Here is a 12,423-nt window from a genome sequence, read left to right on the forward strand (position 1 = left end):
AAAACATACACTTTAAAGCTATTTTAGCTCTCTAATTCTAACTATTGCTTTAAATATACATACATACATACATAACCATATATATCTTTTAAAAGTCCTGTTTAGCAGAAATTCTCTAGTATGCTATACAGTTATTTTAAATAGTTTGCATTTACATTATATTTCTGCTACCATTCATGGCTTGTTGAAAATAATTGTCTTTTCACCTATGTATTTGTAAAGGCTTTTCATACTATCCTACCTGTCATTCTTTGCTCAATCAAATACCTATAAATCTTCCATGGGTAGTGTAGTTTGTTTCTAATGAAAGTATCAGATTAGAATAGGAAGCATTCAACTGGGGCACTTTCAAAGTCTTCTTTCACTCAAATTGCTGAGGAAGCTTTAAGTATCCTGCTGTCCAAATGACTTAGTGAAATTAATGATCCAAAATAAAAGTTAAAACCTCTATTATCTTTTCTGGGAACAAAATCAGAGCTGAGGGAAAGCATGCCAGGGAGGGCAATTTCACTATTAATGCAGAGGAACCAGTGCTTTTCTAAGGAGCCAATCAATCAATGTAATTTTAAATTCCCAGGGTTAATTAAAAATAGAAATTATGTTAGTCAACATAGTAAGACTGAACTTAGAATATGAATAATATACCAAGCATAATGTGGATATTTATACATGGAGGCAGAGATAGATGGATATAGAGAGGAGGGAGGGAGAAAGGGAGAGAAGAAAGGAGGAGGAATAATTTTATAGGATAATATTATATAATTTTTAGATTTAGATGCATTCTATAATCAGGTTAAAAGTTCAAAAATAGGGGCCAGAGAGATAGCATGGAGGTAAGGCATTTTCTTTTCATGCAAAAGGTCATTGGTTTGAATTCTAACATCCCATATGGTCCCCCGAGCCTGCCAGGAGCGATTTCTGAGCATGGAGCCAGGAGTGACCCCTGAGCACTGCCGGGCATGACTCAAAAAACAAAAAACAAAAAATTCAAAAATTTAAATGTGATAAATAGAGGCTTGTATTTGAATGCTCAATAATGACCTTATAAAATGTTGTAGCAGTAGTTACTACATGAAAACAGAATGTATTAAAACAATTAGGCTATTTATTGCCCAATCAGTAAGATAAATGCATACATATCTATAACTTAATTTCATAAACAAATGGAAAAATGAATTTACAAAATTTTGTAAGTATGTTTAACTTTGGGGCTGGTGAGGTGGCGCTAGAGGTAAGGTGTCTGCCTTGCAAACGCTAGCCAAGGAAGGACCGTGGTTCGATCCTCCGGTGTCCCATATGGTCCCATACGGTCCCCCCAAGCCAGGGGCAATTTCGGAGCGCTTAGCCAGGAGTACCCCTGAGCATCAAATGGGTGTGGCCCAAAAAAAACAAACATAAAAAAAGTATGTTTAACTTTGCTGAGGTTCCTTCTTCAGAGATATTCATGTATCAATTAATTCTGCAAAAATTTATATTTATATGAGTATAATAACAGAATGAGAAGTGGTGGAAAGAAAATTTGTCTAAAAACATGTTTTTAATTCGCACATGTTGTTTGGAGAGAGGTCAGATAGTGGTACAACTCATAAGGAGCATATATAAATGTCAAACAAATACACAAAAATTACACACTATAGTATGAAATGTTACAACAGGGCAACTAAGTTTTAATAGAATTTGAAAGAAAATATGATTCTTGTCTTTATTCTCTGGATTGATATAATGGGTTAAATATTTCATAAAATATTTTGACCATATAATATCAAGATCTTTTTTACTAAAAGAATGTATTTGATTTTGTTGTACTAGTGTGGGAAGACATTCTTCGCAGTGCTCAGGGACTAGGGCCAGCTTCCTGTGAGGTTATTTCCAGTGAAGTTTAGAACATCATGTGGCTCTGGCAATCAAATTAGAATCAAACACATTCAATACACATGTCTTAATCTCTGTACTATTTCATCAGCTGCAATTTCAAGTTTTTAAAACAGTATGACTCAATATATCAAACACATCGATAAAAGAGGTGACAAGCTATCAAAAGACAAATTCATGGGGCCAGAGCGCAAGCGGTAAGGCGTCATCCTTGCCCATGCTAGCCTAGGAGGGACTGCGGTTCAATCTCCCGGCATCCTATGTAGTCCGCCAAGCCAGGAGCAATTTCTGAGTACATAGCCAGGAGTAACCAACCTCTGAGCACCACCGGGTGTGCCCCCTCCACAAAAAAAGACAAATTTATTTTTTATATTTATCATATTTGGTTCAATCTGATACAAAGTAAGAAAAGAAAAACCAAATAAAGTCTTTATTTGGAGAATTACCTTAAAATGACATAGGAAATTGACAAAATAATATTATATTCTAGACAAATATAATGAGAAAACAGACATTTATCTGCTTCTTTCATTCACTATATTTGTACTTTGGCTACTCTTTTTTTTTTTTTTTTTTTTGGTTTTTGGGCCACACCCGGTAATGCTCAGGGGTTACTCCTGGCTATGCGCTCAGAAGTCGCTCCTGGCTTGGGGGACCATATGGGACGCCGGGGGATCGAACCGCGATCCGTCTCCTAGGCTAGCGCAGGTAAGGCAGGCACCTTACCTCCAGCGCCACCGCCCGGCCCCGCTTTGGCTACTCTTAAGTCCTTGAATTCCAGGTATGTGTTCTTTGCTTTTGATCTACCCAGCCAGCCTGATATGTTTACTTCAAATAATATTTTTTTTTTGTTTTTCGGGCCACACCTGTTTGATGCTCAGGGGTACTCCTGGCTAAGCGCTCCGAAATTGCCCCTGGCTTGGGGGGACCATATGGGACACCAGGGGATCGAACCGCTGTCCTTCCTTGGCTAGCGCTTGCAAGGCAGACACCTTACCTCTAGCACCACCTTGCTGGCCCCTACTTCAAAGAATTTAGCTGAAAAAGTATCAATGGGGAATACTTAAGCAAAGCAGTCACATTGTCTGATCTATGTTTCAAAGCTATCATTCTGGTTCCTATATAGAACATAGTGACAATGATTCTGCATTCCACAGAAGGAGGAGAAATGGGATTTTTTTTTTGCTTATCAGAGGAGAGTGCAAACATAGTCCCCCCACTACCACAAATTATGCAGTTGAGTTTTCCACACTTGGGGAAATCGCAGTGGTCAGCACAAATGGAGTGCAATGCATAAGCCACAACTTGGGAAAACCACCTTTGTGATCATGGTCCTTTCCTTGCCAGTTAAGTATGAAATAGGAGATTATTAAAGAAATAATTTTAGGGTAAAGAGACCTAGTAAGAAAGGTCTTACATGCAACCTATTCCTATTTGAAACCCTGGTATTGCATATGATGCAACTCTGAACACTGTCAAGAGTGAAATCTGAGCAGAGACAGAAATAGTTCTCAAAAGCCGCCTGATTTGGTCCCTAAAAGAATAGCTTTAGAAAAGATCCTAACCTATTTTGAGAGCAAAAGATATAATAACAAGCCACAAAAGTACTTGAGGGAACTAGGTAAACATTATGCACTTTTAAATTATCAAATTATACCATGAGTATTGATCACATAGTTAAATATTCAATACATAAAGCATTATGACTCTTCAAGGAAAGACCCTTTAAAATCCATCTTGGTAAAATCTAAAAATCCCCCCAAATGGCATTTTTCCTATACATGCTATTAAACTGTCTTAAAGTATTGAAGTATTTCAGAACATTTGCGCTTTATTGAATTGTACTTTTAATTACAAGTTGCGTGACGAAAGTTAATCTGGTTATTATACTTTGAGTAAATATTGGAGAGTAATTAGAAGGTTAGAAATTATCATGAATAGCAGTAGGCAGGGAGGAGGCATCATTCTCCCCATCATAAATAATACAATGACTAAATGTGTTTTTAGAATTTATAAGTGAGTCAGAAGATTAAACACTCCTTTTGTTTCTTTCAAAAATCTTAAGTGTAAAGCTTGAAATATCACACAAATGATTTTAGAAGCAAAGATTTGACTGACAGGCATGAATCTGAAAACATAAATTTCTCTTATTTAAATTACAAACATTTCATGGCTAGAGATACTTTCCTTTCGCTTTCATCCCGGTATTTATTATGTTACTTAAACTTGTCATTTGGCACAACTGTTAAATTTATTCCAATACATCCACAAAAAATAACTTGCACCGTGCTCTTAACTTTGTTTTAAAGGGAGAGTTCCACTGCCCTTCCCTCTGAAAGGACACAGTAATTCATTCTTTCTGTTATTACATAAACATTGTTTAAAACCCGAGATATAATCATGTTACTTTTATACTTAAAAATCTTCCCAATTTGGGGCTGGAGCGATAATGCTATGCTAGGGCATTTGCCTTGCACGCAGCTGACCCAGGTCGGACCTGGGTTTAATCCCTGACGTCCCATATGGCCCCCCAAACCAGGAGGAATGCTGAGCGCATAGCCAGGAGTAATCCCCGAGCGTCATCGGATGTGGCCCCAAAACAAAAACAATAAACAAAAAAAAAAAACTTCACAAATGCCTCAGCAGTTACAGAATAGTCTCTACAATTTGGGTATTACTTCTCAAAGCTTATTCCTCACATCTGTCTCCCCACTTGACCCCTCACTTCTAGACCCTCTGCACTATCCTTCCCATTGATACTCTCCCTGTCATATTTCTCAGTTTTGTATTTGGTGGTACATTTCCCTTTTCACCTGAAATATCATTTTTATTTCCTTTTTTGTGGCTTTATACTTACTCATCAAAAACCAACCTCTTTGAATTATACCACAAGCTCCAGTCTTTCCCCGTAAGCTCTCTGGTTTTGCTAGATGCTTCTCTTGGGTATAAAGTGAGAAACCTCCTTTCATGTTGTTTTACTGTCATGACTCCTTAAAGATTTTTAATATATTAATTTAGAGCTAAAGATATAGTAAGGAGCCTAGGCACTTGCCTTACATGCAGTAGACCCTGTTTTGTTTTTTTTCTTGGAAGTTTATGATCCCTAAAAATCACCAGGAGTGATCCCTGGCTATTAAAATGGAGCCTGAATTTTGGATTGGATGTAGCCTAAAATATTTGTATTTGTATCTCACTTAATTAGTGAGCTCGAGGTGATAAGAACAGAATATCTAATTTTTAAATTTAGTTTTTTTTATTAATTCAAGTTGTGTGATATCATGAGGTGATAGTGATTGAGACACAGAAAAGCAACTTTATTAAGGTGAGCAGGGAAGATCCTTCTGAGAAGGAATTACCATGAGTAGCCATAAGCGAGAATAGTTAAGAAGAAGAAAACAGAACTTGTTTGAAATAGAAATGTTTGAGGACAAGAAATTGCTGCTGAGAGTAAATCAGTGAGAGATCAGGAAGTCATAACCAGCCTTTCATAGAAATAATACTGAGGCTGACAAACAAAAGAATTTATCAGAAGTAATTTACTGGTTATTGTAGTAAATATAATTTTTAATTAATCAATAGGCTGTTCAGAATAACACAATTTATCAAGTTGTGAGATACATCATCAAAACATACTTTTTATCACAAGTGTGAAAATTTTAATTTTTAGGTAGTCTACTTTTTCAGAAATTTTTCATAAAATTTTTCCCAAGCAAATAAGAAAGTGTTTTTTTCATTACAATTCTCCTTCTCATAGCTTCCTCCTGTATTGATCTTTGATTGATATTCAAGGTGAATTCAGTGGTACAGTAAGAACCAACTTAATAAGATTTAAATGTATAGATCATTTTCTGACTTGGTCAAGATGGGTTATTTTTAAAACTGCCAATCTTAATATTCAGGCAAGATATCCAATATTTCCAAAGGGCTCAGGTACCTCTGGGCTGAGTTACCCAGAGGCTTTCTTCTAAACTTTATCACTATCTGAAAAAAAAAATCAATGCTTCTTTTCTTTTTATATATTCTATAACTGCACAGGAATCATTTGGGATAAATTAAAAAGTTAGAAAAATATTAATGTAAAGAACTAGATATTACCTAAAACAAAATATTTCTTCAAGCTATCATAGCATCTCCACAACTGTTATGCTTGTTTGATTTGGGTTCACATCTTCAGTATTCAGAGCTTCTGCCTGACTCTGGGCACAAGGATTACCTCTGGTAGATTTTGTGGAACATATAGATGTTAAAGATTCAATTCAGGTCAGCTCCTTGAAAGTCCTGATGGTCTGGGGACTTTATGTAGTGCCAAGTATCAAATCTTGCTCAGGGGAGTTCAAGGCTCAACGCATACAACCTATCCACTGTTATCTCTTTAGTGTCTTGAACTATTATTTAATACTGCCTTGTTATTTAATATCTCATTTCTTTTTGACTTTTGCTTCTTACCATTTTGTGGTCTATATCTATATATTTGTGATACCTCTCCATAAACTACTCTGCCTTCCTCCAAGTTGTTCAGTTTAAAATCATCTTGTCTAAGATTTTTTTTTAATTTAATTTATTCATTCTTTTTCTGTTTTTGGTATACACCTGGTTACACCCACGGATCACTCCTAGTTCTGAACTCAGGAATTACTCCTGGTACACTTGGGGAATGATATAGTATTCCAGAGATCAAACCAGATTGGCCAGTTGCAACCATGCAAGGCAATACCCTACCAGCTTTGCTGTACTATCACTGTGGCCCATGTTTTAATTTGGAATCTCAATTTCTTAAACCTGTCAATGAAAATAGCCCTAAAAAATTTTAGAAGCAGGTACAAAGTGCTGTGATATTAATTTCTTCATTTCTTCTTGACTTTCACTTCAATCTGCTACTCTTTTCTCAGTTGAATCTACTCATCCTTATTGGTCAGTAGCTACTGATCTCAGTTGACTCTACTAAATCTGCTGATCTACTGATCCTAGTCTGATTTGAATCTACTAATTCTATCCTTTTTGCCTTTTTTACCCTTTATTCATTTATTATTATGAGACCATGCATTTCTATTCATTGTGGTAATAGAATGAGCTCACATCCCCACACCACAATTATTTTTAATTTTTTTTTGTTTTTTTTTTTGGCCACACCCGTTTGATACTCAGGGTTACTCCTGGCTAAGCGCTCAAAAATTGTGCCTGGTTGGGGGCACCATATGGGACACCTGGAGATTGAACAGTGGTCCTTCCTTGGCTAGTGCTTGCAAGGCAGACACCTTACCTCTAGCGCCACCTCTCCGGCCCCTATTTTTAAATTTTTAATAAATATGTTAATTGAAGAACTATGAGATGCATAGTTGTTTATGATTGATTTATAGTAATAGAAGATACAACATTCTGCATTCATGCATATTTCCTGTCACCAATGTCCAAAGTCACCTCCTTCTCTCCCACCAGCCTCTGTGACAGACTTATTTCTTCTCTTTATCTTGTTTTTATTTTAATTTTAGACACTGGTGTTTCCAATATTGTTACTGAAAGGATATTATGCATATCAATTTATCTCCTTTAAGCATCCAGAAGAAAGAGCTTAGTTTTTTAATTATGGAATGGATGTTCATATCTGTGAAATCTTGAAAAGATGCCAAATATTTCTTGGAAGTCTTGTAAACATCCTTATTTCAAGTTTCTTGATAAATGACATGCTACCAGTGAATATTAAATGGAAGAACAATATCAATAACAATCATAATAATTTTAAAACCTTAATCTCAAATGGTGTCTCTTTATACATAAACTTTAGGGTTTGCTAAATTTTCCTTCTTTTGAAGATACAGATCAATTTTTTGTGTATTTATGGGGGGCGGGCAGTGAGTGCTTCAAAGAGTGTTAGAAGACCTGTGTCTGTTAATATCAGTACAATTTTTTTGTTTGGTTTTTGGTTCACACCCGGCAGTGATCAGGGGTTACTCCTGTCTCCACGCTCAGAAATCGCTCCTGGCAGGCTCAGGGAACCATAAGGGATACTGGGATTCGAACCACCGACCTTCTGCATGCAAGGCAAATGCCTCACCTCCATGTTATCTCTCCGGCCCCATCAGATTTCCTGTTTTTAGCTTATTAAAATTGGTACTGTATAGTGTGAATGGTTTAATTTCATGCTATTTTTGTATTCTTTGTCAAATTTTGTCAAGTTTTGTCTGTTTTTTGAAGAGAATTTTCTTTCTAAGTTCTATTTTAAATTTTATATTGTTTTTTGTTGTTGTTATTGTTTTTGGTTTGTTTTTGGTGTTTGGACCACACCAGGTGATGTTCAGGGGTTACTCCTGCTTATGCGCTCAGAAATCACCCCTGGCTTGGGGAAGCATATATATGTGACTCTAGGGAATTAAACAGTGGTCTGTCCTAGGTTAGCGCCTGCAAAACAAATGCCCTACTATCTGTTCTACTGCTCCGGCGCCTAAATTTTATATTCCTAATTACTTTGCTATAGATTATTAATATTTTCTTCCTGGGGTTACTTATGAGTTCTTAGTTCTATTTTATTGATATATTGGTCTGTTTTTGTTCATTGTCATGTTCTTGTGATTACTATCATTACTGTGGAAGAATTTGAAGTTAGAAAGCTTACTTTATTTTTTACCTTTTTCTTGGGTTATTTTTCAGTTGGTATGTTTTATAGCTCCAAATAAATTTCATTATATTTTCTATTTCGATTAAGAAATGTTGAGATTTTTTTGGAATTCATAGACTTTAAATGTCAATTTGGGTACAATATTTTAATTATATTAACTCTTCTAGGTCTTGAATATAGACTTTTTTATCTTTTTTTATTTCAACATTATGTTATGATATATGTACCATATATTATGTTATGTATACAAGAAAAATAAGGTATTTTTTGTTATCATTGGGTTTTTTTTTGGGGGGAGCACATCTGGTGACGTTCAGAGATTACTCCTGGCTATCTGCTCAGAAATTGCTCCTGGCTTGGGGGACCATAAGGGATGTCGGGGAATTGAACCGAGGTTCGTACTGGATCACCCACATGAAAGGCAAATGCACTATTGCTGCACCACCGCTTCGGCCCCGGAAAAAATAGTTTTTAAATCTATCTTCTAAGGGACCGGAGAGATAGCACAGCGGTGTTTGCCTTGCAAGCAGCCGATCCAGGACCAAAGGTGGTTGGTTCGAATCCCGGTGTCCCATATGGTCCCCGTGCCTGCCAGGAGCACTCCTGAGCAGACAGCCAGGAGTAACCCCTGAGCACTGCTGGGTGTGGCCCAAAAACCAAAAAAAAAATCTATCTTCCTTTTGAAATTTGGAACAAACTCCTGAGAAGTTCCATTTTCTGTAACCACTTTAATCTATAGCACTGCCCATTCAAGTAAAAGTTTCACCAAACAAATTTCTGTACTTTTGTGATTAGGTCCAGGATTTAAACAGATGGTAAATTCATTGAATATGTATATCCTTTTTTTGGATGTAGCATGCTAAGCAAAAAAGCCATTTAAAGAAAATTTATTATGAAACTAGCCAATTTATGGTTGTAGTCAAATCATCTTAATTATTTCTTTTTTAAAGAGACCTGAATAATTCAGAAAATTATTCTAATTTTGCCACTATATACAAGTTCATTTTTGAATATATGTTTAATAACTAATGTTCTTATAATAATTATCATGATATTCAGTAATAGTAATGGAAGTAATGGACACTATATTTGTTTGGGTCTTAAATCTGAAGTAAGCAACTAGGAGCAAATTATATTGAGAGAATTGATTAAAAGAATTATTCCCCCAAACTCATATCTGATTAGTGTTTAGCAGATTATTGATATTCTATAAAAAGTCTTCTTAGGATTAATAAAGAGGAAGAGCTTGAAGTAAATCTAGAGTTTGGTAGCCTTACAACTTATAAAATATAGAAACTCTATTTATAGAAACGTGTGAATATAACATAAATGTTAGTATAAATAATATTTAGAATCAAAAAGTAGATAATGGCAAAGACCAGGAATGTCATAGACATAAAAATTATTTTGGTGAAGAAAGTTTTTATCTAAACTTATATAGAAAGAAGTGAGGAAAATAAAAGGAAGAAGTGAATATTTGAGAGAGAACATATACTTCTCCAGGGTGGAGATAAGGAACCAAAGAGACAGAAACATGAGGGCTGAAGAGACAGCACAGTGGTTAGAGTTTGCCCAGTTTCAATCCCTGGTATCCCATGTGGTCTTCAGAGCCTGCCAGGAGCCATTTCTAAGTGCAAAGCCAGACGTAGTTGGAAAGTCAAAAAAGAAAAATAAATAAAGGGGGTGTTGATAAAAACATGTTAAGTGAGCTAGATTAAGAAAATTAAACAAGATAGATGTTAAGGGGGAACACAAGATTGAAGAGCAAGACCTATGCATACATTTTATTTATTTATGGTTTTAACCATACATGGCATTGCTCAGGTCTCTTTCCTGACTCTACACTCCAGGGTTCACTCCCAGTAGTCACAGGAGAACTTGTGAGGTGCCTACCTGTTATAATATATTTTTATTATTTGACATGCCTTTATAATTTTTACTTATGCTTTATCTCATTTTAATTCTTTATACAACAGTTTTATTTATTTGTTTGTTTGTTTTGGTTTGGGTGCCACACCAGGCAGCATTCAGAAGTTACTCCTGGCTCTGTGCTTAGAAATACTCCTGGTAGACTCGGAGACCATATGGAATGCTGGATAGAACTGGGTGTGACCAAGTATAAGGTAAGCACCCCTTTGTCACTGTGCTATCACTCTGTCCACTCCACAATATTTTTATAATGTAATTTTCCACAGTTATATACAGTAATTTCAAAGATATTGTAGATTTCCTTAAATTTGATTCAGTGGAATTGCTGATTTAGTCAGCAGGTAAGATAATAATGCTAACTTGTACTGTTTTGAGTTTGATCCTCAGAATCTCATGTCTCTCAAACCCCATTAGGAGTGATCTTAAATCCAGATATAAAAACTGAAGACCAGGGATGTGTTCTAAAAACAAAACAAAACTATCCTTAAAAATTAATTATAGCTTAAATGTTTCTTTTAGAAGTACAACTTAATTTTGACTGTTATGTACATGTGTGAAATTTTTGTCAAATTTGGAATTACTATTTTTTCTAATAAGAAATATGTCAAAACATACCAATTTTTCTTTTACAGTGACAGATCTTCAATATTCTTTATTTACAGTGATATATTTTATGCATTTATGTTTTTCACCTTCCCTTATTTTTTTGTTTTTCTTGTTGCAATGACCAGGGGTGACCCATATGTTTGTTTATGGTACTCATGAATTTTGTTGTGCTCTCAGGGGTTGCATAAATGCTTGTACTGCTCACATTTTAGAATGCAGTGCTTGATATAGGACATACATTTTTTTTTTTTTTTTTTGGTTTTTGGGCCACACCCGGTAACGCTCAGGGGTTACTCCTGGCTATGCGCTCAGAAGTTGCTCCTGGCTTGGGGGACCATATGGGACACCGGGGGATCGAACCGCGGTCCGTCCAAGGATAGCGCAGGCAAGGCAGGCACCTTACCTTTAGCGCCACCGCCCGGCCCCCAGGACATACTTTTTTAATTGCTTTTCTTGGCAATGCTTGCCAGGGATTGTAATATTTAGAACTGTTCTGCTTACAGTGCTTGAGTATGTCTGTGGTGCTCACATATATGCTCAGAACTGTAATGCTTTCTGGTTACCAAGTTTATATGTTTTCAGTTGTGCTTAAATATTTGTCAAACCTCATTAGCGATTTTGTTGTCTGTAAGAACAGAACTTTTGTCAATTTTCTTGAAAAATATTTTACAGTTATGATCAGGTATGACTGAGAGTTATATAAACATAGCACAATGAATCCCAAGTATGTAAGTCACAATTCTTCTGGGACTTAATTAAACCCATAAAACTATTCATGACTCTTTCCAACTTCACTCTACTGAGGGAAGTATAAAATAGGGAAAGTTTATTAGAAGAGGAAGAGCAATTTTAACCTATAATAATAAAAATACTTTAACATTATAAAATATGATTAGAAAGATAGTACCGTAAGGCTTTTGCTTTCATAGTCTCAACCCAGTTCAATCTTGGACACTACATATGGTTTCTCAAGTTCCATTAGGAATGATTTCTGAGTGAAGAGTAAAGAGTAAACCTTAAGTTGGCATAGCTGGGTATAGCCTCAAATTTCCAATGTCCCCCACTCACAAAAATTATGAAAATATATGGCCAGTTCTTGGAGTCATCAAGGGTATAGATGTCATCAAGGTCATGGAAAGGGCAAGTGAGAGAACCTGATGTTTTAAGCTTATTTAGTTTTAGAGTAAATTTACTTATGAGAAGGAAAAATACAAGGTAGAATGAAACATCTATAGGCTGATTAAGGTCTTTGAATCTTAAGTATACTTCACCCATATTCTTACCAAGGTAATTTTTCCTTTTTATGATTCAGTCTCATTCTATTAAAACTGATAATAATAACTGCATATTTGAATGACAGCCAAATAAAAAACATATCTTTTAGTAAAGTATCCTCCTAATTT

General features: G+C 35.6%; 1 non-coding gene across 1 annotated transcript; it reads right to left on the reverse strand.

Moving 5' to 3' along the window:
- Window positions 1-3,062: 3,062 nt before the first annotated feature.
- On the reverse strand, window positions 3,063-3,227 carry LOC126019498 (U1 spliceosomal RNA). The gene has a single exon (XR_007499182.1). It is a non-coding gene; the product is annotated as a U1 spliceosomal RNA (small nuclear RNA).
- Between the last annotated feature and the right edge of the window lie 9,196 nt (window positions 3,228-12,423).

This window comes from Suncus etruscus, chromosome 9 (assembly GCF_024139225.1).
Source record: "Suncus etruscus isolate mSunEtr1 chromosome 9, mSunEtr1.pri.cur, whole genome shotgun sequence".
Taxonomy (NCBI): domain Eukaryota; kingdom Metazoa; phylum Chordata; class Mammalia; order Eulipotyphla; family Soricidae; genus Suncus; species Suncus etruscus.